We start from the raw sequence: 24624 nt of genomic DNA on the forward strand, positions 1-24624 counted from the left end.
ATGGGATGCGTCATATACTGTACTCCTGAAGGTGTGTTCTTGGACATACCCGAAAACCACACTCAGGAAGCGCAGGATATGCTAGACTCCCCAACAAGATTAATGTCACACACTGTTGTTGTAAATAGGTGTCCGTCCAAGGTAGAGGAAATGATTTCCCAGATACCGGAATCACTTTGGACCAAGGATGGACAAGACACTGGATTGATGGCAAACGTAGCCCCAGTAGTTGTGCAAGTAAAAGATGGTAGGATATCTCAAAAAATCCCACAATATCCTCTGAAGCCAGAGGTGGAGTTAGGAGTCTTCCCTGTAATAGAGCGCTTGCTGCAACAGGGCATTCTGGTAAGAACGTCCAGCACTGCCAATAGTCCCATCTTCCCTGTTAAAAAGAGTGGGGGGAGGGGTTACAGATTAGTGCAGGATCTAAGAGGGATCAACAAAATAGTTGAGAGTCAATTCCCCGTAGTACCAAATCCAGCTGTCATCCTTATGCAAATCCCTCCCACTGCCAAATTTTTCACTGTAATTGACCTCTGCTCCGCTTTCTTCTCGGTACCTCTGCATCCTGACAGTCAATACTTATTCGCATTCACATACAGAGGAGTTCAGTACACTTGGACTCGATTACCACAAGGTTTCATAGACAGTCCAAGTATTTTCTCACAAGCTCTGCATGATTGTTTACAGTCTTTCCAACCAGAGAGTGGATCAATATTGATACAGTATGTGGATGATTTACTACTGTGTTCAGATTCACTGGAAGCATCCCTGAGAGATACGAAACAGCTCCTGTTTCATCTTTCAGACACAGGACACAAGGTTTCCAAGGACAAGTTACAATTATGCCAGACCCGTGTGAAGTATTTGGGACACTGTCTAACACAAGGACTGAGACACCTTACCGCTGATAGAATTCAAGCAATTCGTGACATGACCCTGCCACAAACCCAGCAACAGATTAGAACGTTTTTAGGAATGTGTGGGTATTGCCGTAACTGGATCCCAGGTTTTTCCATACTGGCCTTACCTTTGCAGGAGATGGTCTCATCAAGCAAACCTAATCGGATTTCGCACACAGACGAATCTGAGATGGCATTTGAGAGACTTAAACAGTGCCTAACGCAGGCACCAGCATTAGGTATGCCTGACTATGGGAAACCCTTTGAGCTGTACGGAACAGAGAGTGCTGGGTGCGCAGCAGGTGTCTTAACCAAGAAGCATGGTGATGCCAGCAGGCCGGTAGCCTACTATAGCGCTCAGCTAGATACGGTGTCGCGATCCCTCCCCACATGCTTGCGAAGTGTTGCAACAATAGCATTGCTAGTCACAAAAAGCGAAGATGTAGTGCTAGGACACAACCTCACAATTCATACACCACATGCAGTGTCAGCATTACTGAGTTCTGCCCAAACCAGACACGTCTCATCAGCGCGGTTTACAAGATGGGAATTGGCATTGATGGCCCCCGTAAACATCATCATAAGGAGATGCAGCGCATTAAATCCTGCGACGTATCTCCCAGGTGTGCCTGGACAGGCACAAAGGGTGGGGGATGAGAGTGATGGTGAAGGAGGATTTAATACAGGGGATGACACGCATGATTGTATGGAATATTTGACCCAAAATTTCACGGCAAGGCCTGACATCAGTGACAACCCACTGGAAGATGTAGATTTTACTTTCTACACTGACGGTAGTTGTCACAGACAGATGGACTCGGGAGACTTGTGTACTGGATACGCAGTCGTAGATGACCAAGGTACCATAGAAGCAGAACCGCTAGGCCCACCACACTCAGCACAAGTTGCTGAACTGGTTGCCCTAACCAGAGCATGTGAATTGGCTAAGGGCAAGTCAGCCAATATTTACACAGATTCTAGGTACGCCTTCGGAGTAGTCCATGATTTCGGAGCCCTATGGCACCTCAGAAATTTCATGACGGCAGCTGGCACACCCGTAGCGCATGCAGCCCACATCAAAAGACTTCTAACAGCGATACAGGAACCCGACAGAGTGGCTGTTATCAAGTGTAAAGCTCACACATATAGCCAAGACCCGGTATCACTTGGTAACAGCCGAGCAGACGAAGCTGCTAAATCAGCAGCCGGTAACCCCATACAAACAGATAGTACACGACTGATGGTATTTAATACTGTAAACACACAGAAATTGTGTGAAATGCAAAATTTGTGTTCCCCACAGGAAAAGGCAGTCTGGAGGTCAAAAGGATATGGCCAGGAGTCCTCAGGCCTCTGGACAGATGGACAGGGTAAACCAGTGGCACCCAGAGCATACCTTCCAAGTCTAGCGGAAGCAGCACACGGGCTGACTCATCTAGGCAAAGAAGGAATGTGTAAGCTAGTAAGAGCTTATTGGTGCGCCCCAGGATTTTCCTCCCATGCGGGTAAAAGAGCAATGACATGTCTCACCTGCTTGAGGAAGAATATCGGAAAGGCAATACCGACAGAGCCATCCCATATCCCTCCGACAGATGGTCCTTTCCAGGTAATACAGATTGATTTCATACAATTACCACCTTGTAGAAATTTAAAATATGTATTGGTCTGTATTGATGTGTTCTAAAATTGGGTTGAAGCATTTCCCGCGGCCACAAATACTGCTGTATTTACTGCAAAGAAAATTGTGCAGGAATTTGTGTGTAGGTACGGTATCCCTAGAATAATTGAAAGTGATAGGGGTACCCATTTCACAGGTGAAGTCTTTCAAACAATGTGTAAGTTGATGGGAATTAATAGTAAGCTGCATACTCCGTACCGCCCCCAGGCGAGCGCGAAGGTGGAAAGAGTAAACAGCACTATTAAAAATAAATTGAGCAAGGTAATGACTGAAACAGGACTGTTATGGCCTGAAGCTTTGCCAATCGTACTATACAGCATCAGAACCACTCCCAGGTCCCCTCTAAATCTGTCTCCTTTTGAAATTCTGTTTGGTCGACAACCCCATGTTATGATTAACCCCCAGGATGATTTGAAATGTAACAATGAAGTAACCGTAAAGTACTTGGTTAAGATGAGTAAGCAATTGAGGAATCAGAATGATAATCTAAAGTTGGTGATTCCTGATTTGCCAGACAGTAATTGTCATGACATTGAACCTGGGGATTATGTAATGATACGGAATTTTCTATGCTCAGGTTGCCTTATTGACAGATGGGAAGGACCATATCAAGTCTTATTGACCAGCACGACAGCATTGAAGGTTGCCGAGAGAGAGACTTGGGTATATTCGTCTCATTGTAAAAAGGTCACTGACCCAGAGAGGTCCCGTGATAAAGAACAGACGGTAGAGGTTGTATCACTAGAGTGTCTGTTCAGGGAGGATTGAGACGACACCTGAGCGCTGAGAATAACAAGACCGGAAGCTTGTCGAGCCAGATTTCTTTTTCCCATTTGTTATTTTCTCCAGTTCCCACCTCCCTCCTATTTCCTTTCCCCCTTCTTATTTTTCTCCTTTTACTCCTCTAAGATGGACTTGCCCCCAGAGACTGTGATCCAGATTTTCCTGTTGACCATGATGTTGACCAGAGCAGTCTGTTTCGGTGAGAGTACCATTGAGGTCGAGAAAGGATCGGGAATGGGTTCTGATGACCAGGATGCAGGCGTAGATTTCCAAGAACAACATAATCACAGAGTAAAGGCGAGTATCAGAAAACGATCTGGTAGCATTGACAATAGAAGGAATTGTGAAGGATTGTTAGCTGAAGAGAACTGCATCTGTAGGCATTGTGACAATATAGTTGAGGATGGGTGCATAAAGAAATGTCAGTCCAGTTTTAATGTCCACATGGACCGGCATCCATTGAGTGACTATCACTCTTTAGTGGGTAAAGTGTTAAATCAGACAGACTGTTGGGTATGCTCTCAAGTACCTCAAGGCCATAGCAAATCAGGACTAGTACCATTCCCATTAACTGTAGGAGAGGTACTTGAACTAAGTGGTGGGAGGCCGGTGGACAAGAGGTTTAATATCTCTAGTCCTTCTAGTTTGAAGCTCCACCAATATCATGTGGATAGGTCTTTAGTATGCTTTAACATTTCCAATCCCCGAAAGCCGGGAAATTGGGAAGTGTCATGGAGTAATCAAACCATGACCTTTTCATACAGACCCGACAGAATGCCCATAGACACAGAACTTATACGCCAGATAGCCGACCATAGGAAATTTTTCCGGTATAGGTACACCTTAGGAAGTAGGACCATGCGAGTTGGAGAGGTATCACCAGGATACTGTGCACAGATCGTACAAACTGATACGTGTACTAAACAGATGGGAGAATTAGGGTTAGGAGATTTCACATGGAAAATTTGTAACATGATAATGTCATACTCCGTCCCATATGTTCTCCCCGATGATGCATATTTTATATGCGGGAGGAAGGCGTATAAGTGGCTTGCCCCAAACTCAGAGGGATTGTGCTATATTGGAAAAGTACTGCCTGAAGTAATGACTGTAACCCATAACAAAATGAAGGATATTCACCGCAGTGCCCAAGCTCCTTATACTCACACACATTACGAGCACATCGTTAAACGGCACCTGATAGAGAGAACAGAGCATCCGGCCTCTGACCTGATCCATGAATCCACCGGGATTTAATTCCTAATCGCGTTAGATATCACTCGTACCGCCAGAGGAGTGATAAATTATAAATATATATCTGCGCTTGCAAATTTATTAGACAATATCACCGAAATGTATGACGACACATTCAGGTACACTGGGAAAGAGTTACAAGCCTACAAAACAGAACTGGTTCAGCATAGGATGATTCTCAATTACCTCACAGCTGTGACAGGCGGGTATTGTGTTACCCTGGCAACTCAATATGGAATAAAGTGCTGCACGTACATTACAAACAGCACGGAGGACCCAGCCGAGGTCATAGACCAAAAGATGGATGACATTTTACAATTAAAGTGGGAGTTTCGAAGGAAACACAATCTCACACTCGCTGCTGTGGGTAATGAGCTGACCAGTTGGGTGTCATGGTTGAACCCACGAAATTGGTTCTCGGGCTTAGGAGAATGGGCCCAAGGTATCATTATGGATGTAGGGAAATTTCTTTTGTGTATTCTGGGAGTCGTCATATTGGTTGGCTTGATATTTAGATGCGTTCAGGTTTTAGCGAAGCGTAAAAGTAATACCAGGGTGATGAGTCTAAGGAGCGAGGACACTGTACTAACAACAACTAATTTGATGTATGACCCAACGATAGAGACAATGTTGTGATGAAAATGTGATTCCACGGTCCGTTTCTTTCACCCGTTTCTCCTTTGTTTTCCTCCAAGGTACAAAGACATCCGCTTGGAAGAAGAATTTGACAACCTCTTTTATACAGACCATTGATGGACAATGCCATAGACCCCCAATATCCCTAGTGACTTTAACTTTCACGATAGCCCAATACTTTAAAGATTGTTAGTCTATGGACATTGAGAAAGCTTTTTGCCGTCATTTATAGCAAAAGCATCGGGAGACTACAGTCAACATGTACATCGAGACAAGACACAAGACAAGACCTCAATCGGCAAATGCATATTAAACTCACATAGTTTATGACTGCATTTACCATAATTGCTTCTTATCTTCATTTCTACAATCGTCAGGTAATGACACACATAGTCAATAGGGAATATAGGCACAGATATCAGCACTCACATATTCCCCCAATCATGTATCATCAACTAAAATGTGCTCCCCCATTTTGTTACAACCAAAAGCCGAAAAGAGCTCGGTAAAGTTTGACAGCCCATCCACAGACCCTTGATACGGGATAAGAAGGAATTCAAAAGTATACTTCGCAATACCTCGAAGCTTGATCTAAAACACGTATGGCACGATGATACATGACCCCTCAAACATGGATTCATACACACATGCTTCTACTATCTCACTAGGTCATATCTTTTTCCCACCTGATCCTCTTCTCCCTTACCCAATCATAGAAATGTATTTACATATGACATATATTTTTCTCTTTTTGAACTGTTTTAGGAAGTGGCAGTTGTTGATGACTGCCAAAGGGTGGACTGTCAAAGTCGGAAAAATATCATGCTACACGTTGCCATATATCCACTCTATGCGCGTGCCTGCTGCGCGTGCATATTCTCTCCCGTGCGTGCGGATACTAGCAGCCGCGTGATGGCGCATCGGCCATGCGCTCGAGCGCGTGGTATGTGCATTTACGGTAGAGTTTGTGTGCGTCTAGCGGGCGACTCAATCGTTAAATAATAAAACCAAATAGTATGTTTTATAGATAATGTTCCCCTTAATAATGACTGTAAGTTTGTTTAATGTAAATGATCGCTGGACAGAGGAATTCCTCTTTGTATGGTATGAAGGGTCAGACAGGGTTTGAACAGCTGTGTCTGGTACCTAACTAAAGAACATTTTATTAGAAACAACCCGGTGCTGGTTAGGTAAAGATTAATCGCTCCTGCGTATAGATATGGCCATTAGTATTTTCTGGACATTTACTATATTTGCGATTCATTACCCATGCGGCGGGAATCTTCAGATTCCCTCCCACCTGAGCAGTTTGATATAGTCGCAGCCCACCTGTTCAAACTAACCTATGACCTTTTGTTATGATACGAGGAGACATTCCTGTGTCCAATGAACAATGAGATTATAGGTCCCTTTGTAGTATACTGTACTCAGTGTATATAAGATCAGCCAGCCTGGGCAGCTCTCTCACTCTCCACAAACGGTTTTCATCTTGACTAACTTGGAGCTGGTACCAGAAAGCTGCGCAGCGATCATTCCCAGTGTGTGTAAGTAATTATCTGTAATCAACCTGTTCTCTGTTTGTATTGGCCATTCCCTCTCTCTCTCTGTTATAGTATAAGTTTGTGACGCTATTGTATATTTCTGTCTAGATATTCTGTTAGAATTATATGTTAGCTTGTAGTGTATGACTTGTAAACTGTTTCCCCTTTTCAATATAACTAAAAGCTTGTTAGTAAAGGTGTTGGAACCTTAGCAAGGTATCGTGTGTTTATTATATTGCAGAAGGTAATAGGAGCGTCTCAAACGCTCAAGCAGCTTTAGCATTAACAAGGTTAAGCAGCGTTATATCGCTACAGTATTTCAGTACAAGGTTTACAGCATAAGAGTATCCTTTCTGTGTGTTACATTCAAGGTTTACTGATTGTCATCCCGTGAGCGTCTGCGCCGCTCGTGTTCTCCTCGTGGACTCGAGCGTCCGCTACGCTGGTAGCGTAGCATTACGGTAGTCGCCCGCCTATAGCGTGCTCGACACCACGCATTAAGCTGTGAGCGAGCGTGTCGCATGTGCGTTTCGATCACGGCTGAGCGTATGCTACGCTAAGTGCGTACCCTTACGGTACCCCATACGCCAATTGCGTACTGTGTCTCTTACCCATTTATTGTGAATGTTATAAGATAAATAGTTAGCTTTATCAATTGGCGGCTCGTCCGTCCTCCACATATCCGCACTAGCGAACACAGACTTTATCTGTCAGCAAGGGCGGGAAGGCAGTATCCCTTCGTATCGGGATACAGTAGTGCTGGCTAGATAAGCGTCTGTTTCGCTACGTTGAAGGAGTGCTGGTGGAATCCGGAACCGGAGGTAAGAACAATACGCTAGTGTCTTTTAAAAAAACAACTGTATTTCTGTTTTGCGTACACACGCACGCACGCACGCACACACCTGTATTTCTTTATCATGGTCGACCATGTTATGGTCGACAGTCATTAGGTCGACCACTATTGGTCGGCATTGACATGGACACATGGAAATGGTCGACACATGAAAGGTCGACACATGAAAAGGTCGACATGAGTTTTTTAACTTTTTTTTCTTTTGGGGAACTTTTCCATACTTTACGATCCACATGGACTACGATTGGAACAGTAAAGTGTGCCGAGCGAAGCGGTAGCAGAGCGAAGGCACCATGCCCGAAGCATGGCGAGCGAACGCGGTGCACTAATTGGGGTTCCCAGTCACTTTACGCAAAAGACGACACCACAAAAAGTAAAAAAACTCATGTCGACCTTTTCATATGTCGACCTTTCATGTGTCGACCATTTTCATGTGTCGACCATGTGTCCATGTCGACCATGTCAATGTCGACCAATAGTGGTCGACCTAATGACTGTCGACCATAACATGGTCGACCATTCATACCGGAACCGCTCCGCACTAGGGCTTGTAAGATCCAGGCTGCAGAGGAGAGGACTGTACCATGCGGTTGCTGCTGCAGGGAAAAGGTCTGTTCCATCCTGCTGATGCAGGTGGAGGACTGTGCTGGTCTGCCGGGGCAGAGGAAAGGTCTGTGCCGGGCTGCCAATGCTGGGGAAAGGTCTGTGCTGGGCTGCTAATGCAGGGGAGATGACTGTGCAGGGCTGCCGCTGCAGGGCAGATGACTGTGCCAGGCTGCCACTGCCAGGGTGAGGACTGTGTCGGACTGCTGCTGCCGGGGAGAGGACTCTGCCGAGCTGCCACTGCCAGGGAGAGGACTGCTGCTGCCGGGGAGAGGACTGTGCCAGGCTGCTGGGCAGAGGACTGTGCCGGGCTGCCATTGCCAGGGAGAGGACTATGTCAGACTGCTGCTGCTAGGGAGAGGACTGTGCCAGGCTGCTGGGGAGAGGACTGTGCCAGGCTGCCGCTGCCAAAGGAGAGGAATGTGCTAGGCCGTTGATGCAGGGGAAAGGACTGTGCAGGGCTGCAGCAGGGGATCCACAGTAGACACAGGGGTAGAGGCTGCAGGGCAGGAACTGAGACATACTGTAGGCAGAGGCTGCCATCGGGAGTTGAGACATGGACAGAGGCTGTGGGCAGGTCCAAAGTGCCCCAGGTTTCCAAGGTCCCATAGCTGATTGCCTCCCTCCATCCCTCCTTCCCACCCATTCCCTCCCTCTCCCTTCCTTCCATGAATATAGAAAAAACCCCAACCCCCCTTTCCCTCCGATAGTGGCACCAGGGTATTGTTTGCCCAGGGGCCTATAGTGATGTTAAGATGCCCCACCCCTCCATCCCTTCACTTACCAGCTGTGCACTGGCGTGGACTGTGTTAGGAAGGCAGCAGGCTGAGGCTTCAGAGCTCCATTCGTCAGGTAGTGTGACACATTGCGGCCACGCTACCTGCAGCAAGCTGGCAGAGGCATGATGGACCTGGTGAGAGTGGGAAGAAGGGGAGCTCCGGCGATGCTCTGGTGGAGGTTGGGAGTATGGTCAGAGCTCCGGCAGAATGATGATGGAGGGTTGGGAGGACAGTCGGAGCTTTGGCGGCGCAATAGTGGAGTGCTTGAGGTGGGTGCAGTGGTGACACAGTGGGGCAAGTGGGCCATGCAGGTGCCGGTGGCGCCCCCCCTGTGCAGGGCCTGCTACAGCGCCCAGGGCATGTGCCCTGCTAGCACCTCCCTAGTTACGCTTCTGGTCCCTTGGTAGTAAACGATAGGTGCCATGATCACTGAGTTGTCTGTCCATCTCTCTTTTGTAATCTTCCAAATTTTGGATGACTAGTGCACCACCTTTGTCTGCTGGTCGAAAGATAAGCGTTTTATTCTTAGATAGACCATCTAATGCCTAAGCCTCTAATTTAGATAAATTTGGTCTGATCTTTGGCAATGTAGCTACATGTTCCGCGGTCTGTTGTTCAACCATTCACATGAACGTGCGTACAGATGGATTAGTTGACTGAGGTTCAAATGTTGATTGTGGCTGGACTTTAAGTAATTGGAAAGGTAATTCCTGTAACTTGCATTGCACTGCACTATTTTTTGCTAAATGTTCCTTGAGCTTTAATTGCCTATACAGGCGATACTTGTCCACCTCCCATTGCAAGGGGCCCTGATATTTAGTCGCTACAAATTATAGTCCTTTAGACACCCAGGGGACTGAATGACCACTTAGGGCTTCACAATTTTTTATAATTGCTCTGATTTTTATTAGAGATGTGCAACGGAAATTTTTTGGGTTTTGTGTTTTGGTTTTGGATTCGGTTCCGCGGCCGTGTTTTGGATTCGGATGCGTTTTGGCAAAACCTCCCTGAAATTTTTTTGTCGGATTCGGGTGTGTTTTTGGATTCGGGTGTTTTTTTTCCCAAAAAACCCTCAAAAACCGCTTAAATCATAGAATTTGGGGGTAATTTTGATCCTATAGTATTATTAACCTCAATAACCACAATTTCCACTCATTTCCAGTCTATTCTGAACACCTCACACCTCACAATACTATTTTTAGTCCTAAAATTTGCACCGAGGTCGCTGGATGACTAAGCAAAGCGACCCAAGAGGGCGGCACAAACACCTGGCCCATCTAGGAGTGGCACTGCAGTGTCGGACAGGATGGCACTTAAAAAAATTGTCCCCAAACAGCACATGATGCAAAGAAAAGAGAAAAAGAAGTACACTGTGGTCGCTGGATGGCTAAACTAAGCGACACAAACACCTCAATATCACAGGAATTATTTGTTCTAATCAATGGTATTATTGGTCCAAATCACTGGAAGAAAATGACAAAATCACTGGAATTATTCGTTCTAATCAATGGTATTATTGGTCCAAATCACTGGAAGAAAATGACCAAAATCACTGGAATTATTCATTCTAATCAATGGTATTATTGGTCCAAATCACTGGAAGAAAATGACAAAAATCACTGGAATTAATCGTAAACATTTGTAGAAAGTCGCTGCTTTCTGATTACAGATATGCTCAGATATTCCTGCAAATCCACTATCCCTTCCCAGAGGAAAAAGAAATTGAGAAACCGTTGTTTGAGAATCGTTTGTTCTCTTTCCCTTACAAAGGAACAAACCACTTTCCAAGAAGACTGACGTTTTTGGGATTATGGAGACATAATGTTATGAATATAAATCCTAAAGCAGGTGGTGTATTAGAGCAAAAGAGTGCAAGAGACACGCCATGCAGTTTCTGAAATATTATGACAAAATGTTACTGTATTTCATAAGCACACATTCCTAACTCTGCTAAGTACTGTTTGGTATACTGTATCTGACTGTATCTGGCTTCCATGAGGTAGTTGTCCATTATTTCAGCTTCCATTGACCTTTTTGAAAGCAGTAGAAGTTATCGATTCTTTTTTTTTTTTTTCCCTATTTTTTATTTTCTCCTGCATAGCCCAGTAAAATGTTGCAATGTTAAGTATTGAATTATGCCTTCTGGGGGTCCACTTCTTCACCAAACCCAGCCAAATCTCATCCTAACCCTCTGTTGCACGTTCTCTATGTACACCATCTGTGTCACCCCTGTCTGTCTACCCCTCCCCTTCAGATTGTAAGCTCTCACGAGCAGGGCCCTCTTCCCTCATGTGCTTATCCTTTGTCTTACTTTAATAATCTTCAACTGTACCACATCCAGCAGTCTTATGCCACCTGATACTTATTCCAGTGTCATCTGCTGATGTAACTATGTTTATTTACCCTGTACTTGTCCTATACTGTCATCAACTGTAAGTTGCTGTTTTCCTGTTTGATTATTTATGTACTCTGTAATTGGGCGCTGCGGAACCCTTGTGGCGCCATATAAATAAAGGATAATAATAATAATAATATAGGGTGTATAATCCCCAGGTGTATCTCACACATCACACAGTACAGTATATAGGGTGTATAATCCCCAGGTTTATCTCACACATCGCTCAGTACAGATTACAGGATGTATAATCACCAGGTGTATAACACACATCGCACACTACAGTATACAGGGTGTATAATCCCCAGGTGTATCTCACACATCGCTCAGTACAGTATATAGGGTGTACAATCCCCAGGTGTATCTCACACATCACACAGTACAGTATATAGGGGGTCATTCCGAGTTGTTCGCTCGGTATATTTTTCTCGCAACGGAGCGATTAGTCACTAATGCGCATGTGCAATGTCCGCAGTGCGACTGCGCCAAGTAAATTTGCTATGCAATAGAAAAACAATGAGAGGATAGATCAAAGGCGATAACAAAGTGCATAAATTTTGATATACATCACATGTTATGATGTCCTTTTGGATGATCACTCTTTCAATTGTCTCATGATATCCAGATGTCAAACATGAAAAAAAGAGAGATGGTACACATACATGGGTGGTATTGCTTTAAACACTAATTGAACAGCCTATGAGTGTCCAGAAAAAGAAAGCCTAAAGTGCCGGACCCAGTTTGATAGTAGATGAGGATAGTATCTCGCCACCACTCTACCGATATTCGTGGACGTACCAAAACTCACATCAAAATGGATAAAAACAAGTGTATAAAGGTATCTTTTAATGCTGTATCCCACGTGATATAAGGCAGAAAGAAAGCTACTCCAAATGACGTACCCCACTCACTTTGGAGGGGGATTGTTCCCACGTATAAAGGTATCTTTCAAGCCAGGATCAGGAATGACATCCACGGTAATTCAAAAGGTTTTATTAAAAGTTCATAAAACAGCAATCTGATATTTTTCTATATGGTTTCCACTCTCTGGTTTGTACAAAACATGCAGGTCAGATGTAATAGATAAAAAACTGATGTAATCCGGTTTTACACCAATACTGTCATGTTAGACATACTCCAAAAGTGGTGTCCCATAAAAAGAACAGAATAATTAAATTAAAAGAATGATGAAAACTCACTGCCTGGTTTTACTCACGGCATTACGAGGTTTTTTCTTCGTTCTGGTGATCGTAATGTGATTGACAGGAAGTGGGTGTTTCTGGGCGGAAACAGGCCGTTTTATGGGTGTGTGCGAAAAAACGCTACCGTTTCTGGGAAAAACGCGGGAGTGGCTGGAGGAACGGAGGAGTGTCTGGCCGAACGCTGGGTGTGTTTGTGACGTCAAACCAGGAACAACAAGCACTGAACTGATCGCAGATGCCGAGTAAGTGTGGAGCTACTCAGAAACTGCTAAGAGGTGTCTATTCGCTATTTTGCTAATCTTTCGTTCGCAATTTTGATAAGCTAAAATTCACTCCCAGTAGGCGGCGGCTTAGCGTGTGCAAAGCTGCTAAAAGCAGCTTGCGAGCGAACAACTCGGAATGACCCCCATAGGGTGTACAATCCCCAGGTGTATCTCACACATCACACAGTATAGTATATAGGGTGTATAATCCCCAGGTGTATCTCACACATCGCTCAGTACAGATTACAGGGTGTATAATCACCAGGTGTATCACAAACGTTGCACAGTACAGTATACGGGGTATATAATCCCCAGGTGTATCTCATACATCGCTCAGTACAGATTACAGGATGTATAATCACCACGTGTATAACACACATCACACAGTACAGTATATAGGGTGTATAATCCCCAGGTGTACCTCACACATCACTCAGTACAGTATATAGGGTGTATAATCCCCATGTGTATCTCACACATCACACAGTACAGTATATAGGGTGTATAATCCCCAGGTGTATCTCACACATCACACAGTACAGTATATAGGGTGTATAATCCCCAGGTGTATCTCACACATCGCTCAGTACAGATTACAGGATGTATAATCAGGTGTATAACACACATCGCACAGTACAGTATATAGGGTGTATAATCCCCAGGTGTATCTCACACATCGCTCAGTACAGTATACAGGGTGTATAATCACCAAGTGTATCACAAACGTTGCACAGTACAGTATACAGGGTGTATAATCCCCAGGTGTATCTCACACATCGCTCAGTACAGATTACAGGATGTATAATCACCAGGTGTATCACACACATCGCACAGTACAGTATATAGGGTGTATAATCCCAAGGTGTATCTCACACATCACTCAGTACAGTATATAGGGTGTATAATCCCCATGTGTATCTCACACATCACACAGTACAGTATATAGGGTGTATAATCCCCAGGTGTATCTCACACATCGCTCAGTACAGTATACAGGGTGTATAATCACCAGGTGTATCACAAACGTTGCACAGTACAGTATACAGGGTGTATAATCCCCAGGTGTATCTCACACATCGCTCAGTACAGATTACAGGATGTATAATCACCAGGTGTATAACACACATCGCACAGTACAGTATATAGGGTGTATAATCCCCAGGTGTATCTCACACATCGCTCAGTACAGATTACAGGGTGTATAATCACCAGGTGTATCACAAACATTGCACAGTACAGTATACAGGGTGTATAATCCCCAGGTGTATCTCACACATTGCTCAGTACAGATTACAGGATGTATAAAATCACCAGGTGTATAACACACGTCGCACAGTACAGTATACATACTGGTCACAACAATACAGCAGATATTGAGCACTGATCAGGATACTAGAAGTGACACAGAGCTGCAAGATACAGCAATGGCCTACTGTACTGTACTATATGTATACTGCTGGTCACCAAAATGCTGCACTGTCCTACTATACACTGCTCACAATAATGCAGCACAGAGATAGTATACTTGACTCAGAGCTGCAAGATACAGCAATGGCCTACTGTACTGTACTATATGTATACTGCTGGTCACCAAAATGCTGCACTGTCCTACTATATACTGCTCACAATAATGCAGCACAGAGATAGTATACTTGACACAGAGCTGCAAGATACAGCAATGGCCTACTGTACTGTACTACTATAATTATATACTGGTGGTCCCCAGTCCCCACAATGCAGCACACTGATCAGATATTTGCAGCACATTGAGCACAGATATGGAGCATTTTCAGGCAGAGAACGTAGATATTTTCAGCACACTGAGCACAGATATTTGCAGCACACTGAGCACAGATTACGGATCTTTTCAGGGAGAGAACGCAGCCACGTCCTCTCCGTTCAATCTCCAATGCACGAGTGAAAATGACGCAACGCGCGGCTCTTTATATAGAATACGAATCTCACGAGAATCCGACAGCGGGATGATGACGTTCGGGCGCGTTCGGGTTAACCGAGCAAGGCGGGAAGATCTGAGGCTGCCTCGGAACCGTGTAAAATAGGGGGGGTTCTGATCTCGGAGAACTGAACCCGCTCATCTCTAATTTTTATAATTGCTCTGATTCCTATGTTCCTCCTCATATATCTGATAACAGTTCCTTTTTTATCCCATTGTCATATTAGGCGATATCAACTTTGCATTATGTTTGAGTTTGTGTAGTTTTTTTACTAGTGGTCCCGCCAAGGAGTATACTATGTAGAACTCCTATACTGTGTTAGATAGATAGTTACGCATATCTGTGTATTTGCATTATGAGATCTATAACTATACCTGTATAGCCATTCAGTGCTGCTTTAATATTATTCAGCAGTTCTATAGATGTTTTGAGTGTCTGTGATCCATTATTATATGTATTTCTATGCTCCTATTCAGTGTATATTGTATCCATGGTGATGGGGAGCACGTGGACAGGACGTCTTCTGATGACGTCCTCCACTGGGTGCCGACCGGCCGGGAGTGCGGTCCTGCATCTGGAAGACGGTCCTTTGCATGGGGGCACATCTTGTATAAAGGTAAGCTATTTGTTATATTCTTTTGACCTGAAGAAAATGCCGGGAATAAAGGGCACTGAAACGTTGCCGTTACCCATGTTTGCATCAGTCTAAGTTATTTAAGACGCCAGGAGTGCTGCACCTGTATGTCTGTCTACATTGCTCTATGGTGCTGGCACCCGGTGCATTACACCCATTACAGGGAGAGCCGGACCTGCTTCTACTAATAAATAAATAAATATATATATATATATATATATATATATATATATATATATATCAGTATAAGGCATAGGTCTGCAAACTCAGTCCTCATTTCTCCGCTCAGTGCATGTTTTGCAGGTAACCCAGCAGGTACACAGGTGTATTAATTACTCACAGACACATTTTAAAAGGTCTGCAGGTGGAGTTAATTATTTCACTTGTGATTCTGTGGGGAGACCTGCAAAACATGCACTGTGTGGGGTAATGAGGACCGAGTTTGCAGACCTATAGTATAAGGAATGTTAGGACCAACCTGATGATGATCACTGTGATGAGGTAGGTGGACATGTATTTTTGGCCAAACGTGCTAAGAACCTCGCTTGCACTACATGTTAAATTGTAGAGTTTATTATAATTGTTCTGATTGTCAGTAGTCTTAATGTAAAATGTTACCATGTCAATAGCAATTTTTAGGTCTGTATATAAAAGGGTATGATAGAAATTGATATTATTATACTTGATTTTCAATAGTTCAATTAGATCGGGCATGGTACCGAAGGATTGGCCTATAGCTGAGGTAGTGCCATAATTTGAAAAGGCATCCAGAAATCATCCGTGTAACTACAGACCGTTTTTTTTGACGTTTATAATGGGGAAAATATTGGAAGGAATTCTTAGGGACAGCATACAGGAGTATCTACAGACCGCTATGATTATTAGCAAGAACCAGCATGGGTTTGTGAGGGACAGATCATGTCAAACTAACTTAATTAGCTTCTACAAGGAAGTGAGCAATAATCTTGATCAGGGAAAAGCAGTGGATGTGGTCTACCTAGATTTTGCAAAAGCCTTCGATACAGTGCCTCACATGAGACTGGTCATCAAATTAAAGGAGCTTGGCCTAGGAAAAACTATTTGCACATGGATAAGTAACTGGCTGGATAGCAGGGTACAGTGAGTAGTGGTCAACGGGAAGTCCTCAACCTGGTCCCCAGCAGTCAGCGGAATACTACAAGGGTCCGAACTCAGGTCACTACTGTTCAACATATTTATCAATGACCTAAAAATAGGCCTGGAAAGCACAGTGTCAATCTTTGCAGATGATACTAAACTGTGTAAGGTAATTAATTTGGAATTAGATGCGGAGTCCTTGCAGAATGGTTTATCTAAACTTGAATTCTGGGCGTCTAAATGGAAAATGAGGTTCAATACAGACAAATGCAAGGTTATGCATTTCGGGACTAAAAACAAATTTGCAGCCTACATATTAAATGGGGGAACGTCTAGGGGTAACAGCATAGGAAAAAGATTTGGGGTAACTCACTGATAATAGGCTTAATAACCATACACAATGTCAAAGCTCAGTAAAGAAGGCAAGTAAGGTGCTAGCGTGCATAAAACGGGTAATTGAGATAAGGGACTCGGATGTAATCCTGCCACTGTATAAATCATTGGTACGTCCGCACCTGGAATATTGTGTTCAGATTTGAGCAGCATTGTATAAAAAATATATCGGTGAACTCGAAAGGGTTCAAAGGCGAGCTACTAAATTGATTAAAGGCCTAGAGGGACTGGATTACGAGGAAAGGCTTACTAGGTTGAATATGTATACACTAAAAAAGAGGCGCCTAAGAGGAGATATTATTAATATCTTCAAAAATGTAAAGGGACATCACAAAGAGTCATCAGAGGAATTATTTATTACAAGAACACAGTTTAGGACACGTGGGTACTCGCTGCGGCTGGAGGAGAGAAAGTTCCGAATGCAACGGAGGAAATGGTTCTTCACTGTTAGGGCAATAAGGATTTGGAATTCCCTGCCAGGGAAGGTGGTAATGGTGGACTCTGTAAATGGATTTAAAAAAAGGATTGGATACATTTCTGAATGAAAATTATATCCAAGGTTATAATATTTAAAATATTAACGTGGTTAATCCGGGGCTAATATGAGTTATAGTTGTTAACTAGTCATAAAACATTACTTCAAGCGGGTATGTTAGAATCATCACAACTTAATACGGGTTGAACGCGATGGGCAATTTGCCTTTATTTAACCTCAATTACTATGTTACTATGTTACATTCACCCAGAGCTAGTTTGCCCATTATGCCAAGTTCAGTCAGAATTGAGAAAGGAGGAGTTAGGATTGCAGATGTGAGGAGTTGGGACTGTAGAGGGAGGAGTCAAGATTAAACAGTAAACCGCCCCCCCCTAAAGAAAAGTCTAGATCCGTCCCTGACTTGTAGATAGGAACCCAGGTCTGCCCCTACACTCTGCCTGGCCTGCCACCTGACCAGTCCAGAACCACATAGGACTGCCCATTCACTCTGCCTGGCATGTCACAGTCTGGGGGTGACATGCAGACACACAGCCTTCCCCTCCCCTTGGCTACCGCACACCTGGAGGTCACCAAGGATTAAATGACATGGAGGGGGAATAACGATTTGCTGCTGCTTACCATATATAAATATATATTAAAAATAGTGACTTCGGCGCTAAACACAAATTGTAAATACAAAGTGGAATGTGTGTGAAAATATAAAAGTATGGATATTACGTCCTTTTTGCTAAAGAGGCAGCTCAGTTATCCAATCCTATGATTCACACTGGTAGTAACAATCTGTAAACAATAATAACAAACAAGCGCCTCCTAGTGCAATATATTCAGATTCTTTGGAAGATCAAAAAATATGATAGTGAATGTCACACGTACCCAAAGATGACGGCAAAAAAAGTTTTGCCTTAGAATGCTTTAGGCTAGATGCATCATCGCTTAGAAAGTGATAAAATGGAGAGTGAAAAGGTGTCAGCCAATCAGCTCTTAACTGCCATTTTTCAAACACAGCCTGTGACATGGAAGTTAGGAGCTGATTGGCTGGTACTTTTTCACTCTCCAGTTTATCACTTTCCAAACGATGATGCATCTGGGCCTGACCATTAACTCGGCCAGTAGATACCAGTCTTTTACAGCTTTGGTGCTCAGTTCCATGTGAAAGCAGATGATATGAATTAGATAAAGGTATAAAAAACATAATAGTAAAATATCCGAACATACATTTAAGTTAAAAACAAGCAGATTATCTGAAGGAAAATCGATCAATAGTCCTTAGGAAGGAAGCAGCACAAGGAGTCCCTCAACGTGTTTCATCCAATCAAGTATTTAGGACTTCATCAGTCCTAAATACTTGATTGGAAGAAACCCATAGTAGTGCAGCTGACAGCCATAATCCTGGTAGATAGTGTGTAAGTCAGGTAGTCAGCTAATGCATGTGCACAAACAGGGACGGACTGGGATGGAAAACTAGCCGAGTAAATTTTGGAAGCAGCCCCAAAGGGGGCGGGGTCTGTGTCGAAGGGAGGTGGATAGTGTATATCCCCAGTGCATTGGGAAGGGGAGGGGGTGGGGGTAGTAGTGTTCATTCTAGCACCCTGCACTAAATCAGTGAGGTGGGCATATTTAAATTTGTAAGAGCAAAATTTTATACGTGATATATTGCTACAGCCCTTCAACATTAAAATATGCCCTCCTCACTGGTTATGTGTAGGGTGCTAGAATGACTGCTAGGTAGGATGGACCATATATGTCCCTGGGGCCGTGTGGGGAATGGTATGGTGTGTGGTGCACAGTATGTACTTGGAGCCAGGGGGGAAGGGAAAGGGAGTGGGAGATGCAGTTGATAGACATTTAAAAGATAGACAGTCATTCGGTCGACGCCATATGGTCAACACTTAAACATCTGACGGGGTTCCAAATGTTCCCCCATTGTCTCACTTACCTGCTAGAGGTATTACAGCCTTTGGGGTATGCATGTTGCGGTACAGCCAACCACACATCGCGTCGGCACTAATTGTATATGTACTACTAACATATGTGATTAGTGTTGCAAAGTACAGCTATTGCGATCAGAGCTGTCCTTCGCGATGTGCAGCGGCTGCTGGACTTCTGGGTCTATGACCTGGTGTCCAGCTGCACATCTGTGGCACCGCTTCCCCCCTCCCACCCGCACGTCATCAACTCAATGTAAAGCGCCTTGTGCGCTGTGGCCTGCTGGCCGCTAACAGGAGAAGAGGTCCCGCTCAAACCCCATCCAGCTGTCCGGAAGAAGAGGTCTGTGCGCCAAATGCCGTTGAAGTCATCGTGCGGACCTCGGAGGAAGAGACTGTGCGGCCGCGGTGGATCCAGCAGGAGAGGTGAGTATGAGTCTTCTATACTCTCTCTTACCTCTGCCTGCAAACAAAGTACTTGTCTTCTGTCTGTCATGGTGCACTGATATACTAAGTTCTGCATGTCCAACCCATTTATTATCACATTTTCATTCTCTCCATTCCCTCAGCAGTGCTGCACATAAATACTACTATAACTTACTGTAATGTGAACAACAGCTGACACTGTGGGGTGTAATATGAGCAAAGGATGTCACTGTGCGCTGTAATGTAAATAACAGATGCGGACCTCGGAGGAAGAGACTGTGCGGCCGTGGTGGATCCAGCAGGAGAGGTGAGTATTGCCGCTGTGCGGTGTAATGTGAGTAACGGATGCTGCTGTGTGCTGTAATGTGAGTAATGGACGCTACTATGCGCCTCAATGTGACACCACTGTGCGCTGTAATGTGAATAATGTGACACCACTGTGCAGTGTAATGTGAGTAATGGACGCTGCTGGGTGGTGTAGTGTGACTAACAGATGCTGCTGTGCGCTGCAATGTGACACCGATATGCGTGTAATGTGAATATGATGCCGCTGTAATGTGAAGAATGGACGCTGTTGGGCGGTGTAATGTGAGTTGCAACTATTCTCTGGCCAAAACCCCATACTTTTTCTGCGCACCTTAGGTGCGCTCTGTCAATGTTTTTGTTATGTGGAGGTGTGGTGCCAAATAAAACTTGTACCCTGAGACTGCACCATACATTTAAAGTGCAGTAGCGGTCTGGGGGCACATGAAAAAAAAAGTTTTAATTCTAAGTACATCCAAGGCACATTAATGGTGCTGTCCACAGGGCCCTTTTATGATGACACTGCTCGCAACCCATATTTATGGCCCTGTGTACTGATCCCACCTACTTTGGTGTTGGCTCCGCCTACCATTGATTTGGTGTCACCCACATGGGGCCACTTTTAGGGGGTAATTCCAGGTTGATCGCAGCAGGAATTTAGTTAGCAATTGGGCAAAACCATGTGCACTGCAGGGGAGGCAGATATAACATGTGCAGAGAGAGTTAGATTTGGGTGGGGTGTGTTCAATCTGCAATCTAATTTGCAGTGTAAAAATAAAGCAGCCAGTATTTACCCTGCACAGAAATAAAATAACCCACCCAAATCTAACTCTCTCTGCACATGTTAAATCTGCTCTTTTGGATGTCCAAGATGAGTGCTCTGATATGATTATTTGAAAGGGCCCACCGTTTAGGTCCTTTCCGTCCACAAGAGGGCAGCAGACCACGGGCTGTAATTTTTAAAGTTCTGAACTATCTACACAAGGAGATAATCTGGCATGCCTCACGCAAACACCGCAACATTTCTTGGGAAGGCCACTCTCTCCTTATTTTTCAGGATTACTCCGCAGAGCTGTCGAAGGCTAGGAAAGAATTCTCCCCACTTTGCTCTAAGCTAATACAGGAACGTCAGAAATTTGCTTTGTTATACCCCGCAAGATTACGCATATACAAGGACAACTCCTTTAAAGATTTCCTATCTGTACAAGATGCTGAAGCTTACTTGCGCACCCATGCAGATGACTCTGATACTCAAGACTGATCACGGCCCTCTAACAGAGGCGTTCTGATTCGCCTGTTTCTGTCTTTACTCAGTCCTCTTCTGGAAGCCCCGGATGTCCAGAGTTGTTTTTTCCTGTTCTGCGGTCCTGCACTTGAGTATATTGTTTGGGACTCCTCTATATACCTTGCACTTGTTTCATGTCTTTGTTATACATTATAGGTTTAATTTTAACTGCCTGCTTTAAATCTTTGCTGCACTCCTCCCCCCCTTCCCCGCCCCCCCCCCCCGCCCCCCGCTATCTCTTTTGTATCCTTTCTACTTTACTGCGCGGCATGAGGGGAGTCAGGTAGCGCTCCATGCACCACCGTATTTCCACTACGCATATTTTATCTTGGTCCTACAAACTTGGCGGGGGTGTGAAATAGAAATTAAACTAATGGTGCATAGCAATCTCTCCTCTTCAGTGTTGGATGTTGACCGGCTGGTCACCCTTCATCTTATTCTTTGTTTTGGGTGGGATTGCGGGTTTTCTACTTAATGTTTTACGATTATACAATGATTGTTCCACCGGAATGTCATTTAACGAACTATGGCCCTCATTCCGAGTTGTTCGTTCGTTATTTTTTTTTCGTAACGGAGCGATTAGTCGCTAATGCGCATGCGCAATGTCCGCAGTGCGTCTGCGCCAAGTAAATTTGCTCATAAGTTAGGTATTTTACTCACGGCTTTAAGAAGAAATTTCTTCGTTCTGGTGATCGGAGTGTGATTGACAGGAAGTGGGTGTTTCTGGGCGGAAACTGGCCATTTTATGGGTGTGTGCGAAAAAACGCTGCCGTTTCTGGGGGAAAACGCGGGAGAGTCTGAAGAAACGGGGGAGTGTCTGGGTGAACGCTGGGTGTGTTTGTGACGTCAAACCAGGAACGAAACTGACTGAACTGATCGCAGTGGCAGAGTAAGTCTCGAGCTACTCAGAAACTGCTAAGAAGTTTCTTTTCGCAATTATGCGAATCTTTCGTTCGCAATTCTACTATGCTAAGATTCACTCCCAGTAGGCGGCAGCTTAGCGTGTGCAAAGCTACTAAAAGCAGCTAGCGAGCGAACAACTCGGAATGAGGGCCTATGCTTTCACTGGTTATTTTATGTTTGTTGGATGTCGTTTGTTTGTTCTGTCGTCGTCCCCCCCCCCCTCCTCTTTTCTCCCTCTTTCCCTCTGGGTGACGAGACCTGCACTACTCACCTTACCTTTCTTCTGGATGGGAGATGTGATACTCCTCAGGCTACTCTATTTTTCCTTCTTTTTTTTGCCCGATGTCTACTATTAAGAAAGGGAGTTGGAATGTGGGGGAACTGAACTCTCCACAAAAACGTAAGAAAATACTTATATATTTGCAAAAATCCCACATGTACCTGGTATTTTTACAAGAATCGCATTTATTATCTGCTGATATACACAGGCTCAGTGCTCTCGGCTGGAGGGTATTAGCTTCTGCTTCTTTTTCTAAGAAAGTTAGAGGGGTGATTATCATAGCTAGACAGAATTTGCCTTTTGCTGTCCAATCAATCTCTGCTGATGCTAATGGTAGATGGGTCCTTTGCAAGGTTTTGTTTCATAATCAGTTGTATATACTATGTAACATATATGCTCCTAATGTATATGCCAAAAGCTTTCTGCAATCTATCCTTACTTTACTTATGCCCTATGCTGGCTCCCCGCTTATTCTTTGTGGTGACTGGAATATCATATCATCTAAATTTTTAGATAAACAATTTCCTAAAACGCATGGCAGTAACCCACCTGGGTTTGGTGTCCCTTCCCTAGCTAAAAAGTTACATCTGATTGATATATGGAGGGTCCTGCACCCCACTGACCGTGATTTTACCTGTTCGCCCGCAGCACAAGGGACATTATCCCGCATTGATTACATACTTATTTCTGACTTTTTACTAGCTAGGTCCACTCAGTCAGTGATCGAATCTATCTCCATATCTAACCATGCTTTAGTGTGGGTGGAAATTCATATGTCCCCTACTCAGAAAAAAAATATTTCTTGGCGCTGCCCCCCTGCACTAGCCACGTCTCCCACTCTTAGGTAAAGAGTTCATGATAGCTGGGATGATTTTGTGTTACATACCTCAGAGATATTGAAAGAGAAGTCAGCTTTATTTTGGCAAGCATCTAAGGCTAAGTTCAAAGGAGATATTATAGCTCACTCTATTACCACTAAGAAATCTATATTGAAAGAAAATCTAGCTGCACAACATAACCTTACCTCTACTTTCAATGCTTTTAAACATTCTCCTTCTCAGGACACAAAATCAGAATACACCACGGCCAAGATACATTTTGATGTGATTCTTGCAAAGCTGGAATCTGGCTACTTTTTAAAAAAAGAGTCCAGATTTTACAAATTTGGCAATAAATCGAGCAAAATCCTCTCAAACCTTTTGAAGGGGCAGCGCCCTTCATCGATTATCCATCCCCTTCAAATGGCGAATGGTACTTTGTCATCCAATAATGATCAGACGTCGTCTGTACTGACAGAATTTTACACCGATCTGTATTCTCCCCCTCCATCACCTCCACTCAACAGCGCATCATTTTGGGAGAACCTCCCAATCCCACAATTTACCAGGGCTCAGGGCACAATCCTGATCGCTCCAATAACGGAAATTGAGGTATCTAAAGCTATTTCTGGCCTAAAGATTGGGAAAGCTCCAGACCCGGACGGCCTCACCCCAGATTATTATAAGATACTCGGCCCTAATATTAACCCCTCTCCTAACCTCTGTATTTAATGATATTCTACACTCTGCAGCCATGACCCCTTATTTTAATTCAGCTATATTGAGATTACTTCCAAAACCGGGTTGCAACCCTTCTGATCCGGGCTCCTATAGGCCAATATCCCTCCTAAATGATGACTACAAACTCCTGACTAAAATATTAGCTGACAGGCTCAAATGATTACTTCCTGACATTGGCCCTCATTCCGAGTTGTTCGCTCGCAAGCTGCTTTTAGCAGCATTGCACACGCTAAGCCGCCGCCTACTGGGAGTGAATCTTAGCATCTTAAAATTGCGAACGAAAGATTCGCAATATTGCGATAAGACATCTCTGTGCAGTTTCTGAGTAGCTCGAGACTTACTCTGCCAGTGCGATCATTTCAGTGCTTGTCGTTCCTGGTTTGACGTCACAAACACACCCAGCGTTCGCCCAGACACTCCTCCGTTTCTCCAGCCACTCCCGCGTTTTTCCCAGAAACTG

Source organism: Pseudophryne corroboree, chromosome 9 (assembly GCF_028390025.1).
Source record: "Pseudophryne corroboree isolate aPseCor3 chromosome 9, aPseCor3.hap2, whole genome shotgun sequence".
Lineage (NCBI taxonomy): Eukaryota > Metazoa > Chordata > Amphibia > Anura > Myobatrachidae > Pseudophryne > Pseudophryne corroboree.